Here is a 5,499-nt window from a genome sequence, read left to right as displayed (position 1 = left end):
CAAAGCTTTAAGATGCCTAAATTGTATATAATCTTGAGAGATGCTGAAATAAACTGGAGATTGGAACAAAATGGAAAAACTTAGTAAACTTCTTTTCTTCAGAAGACAATACCTTAAAACTGGTTAAAAATAAAAGGGTAGGCAGAAAAGAGAATCAGCTTTTACTAAAAATTTTCATATTTTATTGTGAGAAATTTGTGTAGAGAATAGAAGTAAAAACAATTAGTTCACTAGCTTATATTATAAATATGTTTCTTTCTGCAATTATAGTTAGCTTGTGTGGATAGGCTCTGATTCTGAGCAGAAATACCACATTTATTGGTTCTAATGAGGTGAATCACAGTAATGTAAACGTCTAACAGAATTTAGATGGAAGCCAATAGGAGGGCCTGTGTGTATATTTTCTATGTTCTGTAATCTACCATTATTCATTGTATTTTATTGCCATTATGTTTTTGGGATTATGGAGTAAATATGTACTTATGATGAGTGGTTGCAAATTTTATTGATCCAGATTCGATTTTATATGTTATTTAAGCAAGGTAAATTGCCAAACTATGAAGTCTTTGATTTTTAGTAGGCTGTGAGGGACAAAATTATCTATATTTTTAACAAATGAACTCAGAGCTTGCATCTGCATGTTTCAATAGCAGAAACACTGTGCTCTAGATAGAGCCTATATTCAGATGCATACCTAGTAACAAAAATCGGCTTAAATTATTTAACATCTTTAAGCTTCAGAACCTTATTTTTAGAATGAAAATATTGATAAACTAATGAAATACATTTGACAAACTCCAAGCTTTTCCAAACCCAACTGTCTTTGATTTTTGTGACTATCTATATGCATTATTGACTCTTTGGAACAAAATTCTACCAAAAAGTAGGGGGAAAAAAAATCCCAATTATACTTTTAAAGGCCATGTCCACATATTGCAAGTGGAATTGGAATTTTGTTAATTATCCAGTTAATTTAATTACTTTAGGCATTTAAATCCAAACTTAATTTTTCATAGCCTCATTTACCTACATTAATGTGTCTGTATTGATTAAATTAAATGTTTAGTCTGCACTAAGCTACGTTGATTTAACCCTGTGAACCAACAGGAAAGTAATAAGGGAGTGAGTACATAATAATGTAAATTACCATAGTTTCTCAGGGGAAATACACATTTTCTTTACATTAGATGAGCTCCATTGCATTAATCATAAACAATAAAATATTTGAAATGCATGATCAAAATTTTAAGGACAGTTATTATTTTTATTAATTCATTAAAAATATATACTGAGTGCCTACTAAGTGCCAAGTTTAGGAAGACAATGGAGAACAGAAGGCTCCAAGCTTCATGGAGCATACAGTCAGTCTAGCTGAGAAAATGGGCATTGACAGAATTCGAACTGAATGCAGTCATATAGATCCTATGGGAATTTATAATGACAAGAAACCCTAATGTCAAAAAATTTAGAATGCATATTAAAAAGACACATTTTAGCCACTATTTCTCGATGCCTCCCAAAGATATTTAAGCTATTTTCGTCTGTGTTCTTGCAGGAACTAAAAGTGAGAGCTTTACTCCAAGACAGAATTAAAAGACATCGAGGCTATTATCAGATGTAATGTGTGTCACAAGTGGTGACTTACTTTTCGAAAAATAGAGCAAACTCAAAGTCATTCTGTAATAATGATGTTCTTGTTCATATTTATCTTGATGTTACAGTGAATGGGAAGAAGTGTCCCTAGCTGGGCCATTAGGAATTTCATAGGCTCCTGTGAAGGTATTGTTAATGCCAACTGTCGTGAACGTCCAGGTTGAGGAAAGCAAAGCCTTTACTTTTGCTTTTGAGTATCTTCTGTAGTATTTAATTTTTCTCTGATTTGGTGTCATATGTGATTCTTGGACCCTTCCGTTTTCCAGAAGAGTGGGCAAGTTTTCATCTTCTTGCCCCCAAAATACAGATGTTAAAGCTGCAATTGGCATTTTCAGCCATGGGATTCAGATTGGACAACTCTAATTGTGTATTAATATGCACCCAGCCCTGCCTGGGTTATGCTATTCCCACAACACAATTTTAAAGTAAAGAAATGGAAGTTAAGAAAGGTTGAGAGACATAGAACTAACAAAGTTAGAAAAACAAAGAGAACAAAGCAAAATAGTATGAAACTCTACAAACGTAAATGTCCTTGTTTTAAGAAATTCTTTCTTGTCTTCGCTGAAGTATTAATGCTTTTTTAAATCAGTGTAATTATGGTGGTGTATGTACATTATTTTTCTTTTTTTTTTCACTTGGTTTGTAGGGTATACATTTTTCCCACACGACTAAGGATTATATTTATCAGTTGTAGTTTTGTGAGGTAGTCTATCAGAGTATATATGTCATAGCTTACTTAATCATTGTATATTTACATTTACATAAATATATAAATTCATTTTGTTGTGCATTTCTCACTGTTTACTGTTAAGAAATATACTTTTGGGAATACCTTTGTGTTTGCTACTTTTGGAATATTTACATTATTTTATTAGGATAGAGTCCTCGAATTGAAATTCAACTGATCAATGGATAGGAATATTTTACAGCTTTTGATAAGCATTGTTAAACTGCTTTCCAAAAGCCTTCAGTGGTTTACAATATCACTAGTACCTTTTTTTGGAATACTGTGTATCATTATTAGGAATTAAGGTTATTTTTTCTTCTTTTGCTAGTCTGCTAAGTAAAAAGTGCCTCAGTTTGATTTTAATTTTCATGTATTTTCTTGTCTCTCTGTAAGTGTTTTAATTTTTTTCTTCAAGATTTCCATAAAGTTTGAGAAGTTTTTGGCAAATATATCTCTTTCTATATTATTTGTCTTTAATGTTTGTGTATAATACCTTAATTTTTTCTTAATCTATCATTTCCTTTATGAGTTCTTCCCTTGTTTTCAGACTTACAAAGTCAATTGTGTCCCCTCCGGAGTGTTGATAAATTTTTTAGCTGTAGTTTCTTTTAGTTGTGTATTGTTTTATTTTGGATATTTTAATTTTTAGTCAATATAAATTAACTCTAGTATTTGAAATGAGATATTTGCCTGAACTAATTTTCTCCCCAGTTGATAAACAGTTATTCCAGCTCTCTTCACTGTATGCTTTCTTTACTCTGATTTGGTTGTGCTTTCTTTGTCATGTGGAAGTTTTTAAGTTTTTCAGGACCCATATTTGTGTCTTGTAAAGGGTTTCTTTTTCTTCTTGCTCAGGTTTCATACTCTGACATGCTTTGCCCGTCATTGACATTGATGAATATTTGGCTATAATTTTTAATGTTTTTATCTCCTGATAAGCTAATTAGCACTTTAGATCTTTTGACTAATGAGTAGGTATATGTTGGGGCTCCTGGATGGTTCAGTTGGTTAAGCCTCCAGCTCTTGATTTCGGCTCAGGTCATGATCTCGGGGACGTGAGATTGAGCCCTGTATTGGGCTCTGCCCTGGGCATGGAGCCTGCTTAAGATTCTTTCTCTCCCTCTGCCCCTCCCCACCCTGCTTGTGCTCTCTCAAGACTAGTTATCTGTCTTTTACATTTTGTTCCTTTGCTCATTTCAGTGCAATTTTTTAAGTATCTCCTGAATATGTCTGATCTCAGATGTGTCATGTGGGAACCTCTGAAAACCTCGCAGCACTTTTTCCAAGAAAAGCTACATAGCTGCATATTTGTGAGTCACTTAACATTTGATCAATTAGCCGCAAGATACTGACTCAGAAACAAAGAAAAGTTTAAACAAAATGGCATGAACAGATGGCAAATCGCGGAAAGAAAGCCTTCTTTTTTCTATGTAGCCCACTGACCCTTATTCCTGGAATGAAATAGGGATGCTTTCAAAGATGCACTTATGCCATTGCAAGGAATTGTTCTGTACCGTTTGTGGATGAATACAGGCCAGCCATTCAGTGCAGCAACTCCGCTGCTGTCTTAAACACAAAAGAACAATTCAAGGATAACCGACCTTGATACCCTTGTGTTATGTCCTGAACATAAATTTGGTATTTGCAGGCCTAGTCTGAGGCATACATTTGAAAAATAAAACAGAAAAGCCACGTGAATATAAACTCATTATTAATACTATTCATATCATTAAACATAGTCTATTTGAAAACATTCCCAGGATATAAGTAGTGATTTATTTGTTTGGGGCGTAGGTATGGAAAAGTCCTCCCCCTTCTCACTAAACAATCGCATTTGAGTTCTTCATGTTCAGTAAATTCTAAGCACTGGGGAATACATTTTCCTTCCTATAACTCAATGTGGTTTGCATTAGTCCTTAATAAATATATTATGATATGCTATATACCTCCGTTTGCAGTTTCAGAAATCATTGTGTAGCTTCCTGCCAACCACCTCCAAAATGAACAAATAGGCTATTGCGCTCAAGGTGAGTAACTCTGTATCTTTTAAAATTGAATTATTATCCTTTTAAAAAATTAATCATCCTCACTTGTGCACCAACCTAGACAGAGTACTGACCTCCTCTAAGCTGTTGTGAAGGTTATTCAAAGCGGTGGTGACGTTTTCAAGTCGTTTTTCGAATGCATTCATTTTTGAACCAACAGGATTCTGTAGCTGCTGAAAGAGAAGCATCACAAAGGCATTACACACCAGGCAAAAACAAAGAGATCATTAGTTGGATTGTAGGTAAAATGACTTAGTTTGATTTTTGAGTCTCTCGGTAAAATATCCAGTTCCTTTTTAATGAGGTAAAGGTGCCAGTGATATTTTAGTGTACAATACTGACATCCAATGGAGAGACAAATTTGTTTTTTTTTTAAAGATAGAAAAGAGTCATTTATGCTGTTTCTAAGGAATTGTCCACATCAAAGAATTCATTTGATTTTAACTTATGTAAATTCCTATCTCTATATTGTACCTTTTTTTTTTTTTTTAAAGATTTTATTTATTTGACAGAGAGACAGCGAGAGAGGGAACACAAGCAGGGGGAGTGGGAAGAGGGAGAAGCAGGCTCTTTGTGGAGCAGGGAGTCCCATGCGGGGCTCGATCCCAGGACCCTGGAATCATGACCTGAGCCGAAGGCAGACGCTTAACGACTGAGCCACCCAGGCGCCCCTCCATATCGTACCTTTAAAACAGTGTTACAATTATCAACGTAGTTGTATAAATATGTTAAAATTTTCCTGGTGTGATCTCTTTTTGTTGTGGTTGATTACTGGAAACTTACTGCAGGCAAATACCTGTTTCTTAGTTCATCAGGCTATCATTACTAAGTAAATATATATCATTTGCTTATCCATAATTATATTTCTGACATTAAAAGGAACCTATAAAAGATATGATGTTCATCTTAAAGAGAATTGGTTATTTCCCCCCATAATTTGGTAACGCTGGGCTGAATCAATGTTCGGTTGATTTTCTAATATTCCATAATCAGATATGTTTTAACAAATAAAAAATATGAAAGAGCCATTAGTGCTGGTGTATTAAATCATGGCCTGTGTAAATGAATGTTTCT

Source organism: Neomonachus schauinslandi, chromosome 2 (assembly GCF_002201575.2).
Source record: "Neomonachus schauinslandi chromosome 2, ASM220157v2, whole genome shotgun sequence".
NCBI classification, from domain to species: Eukaryota; Metazoa; Chordata; class Mammalia; order Carnivora; family Phocidae; genus Neomonachus; species Neomonachus schauinslandi.
Note: the sequence above shows the minus strand (reverse complement) of the source record.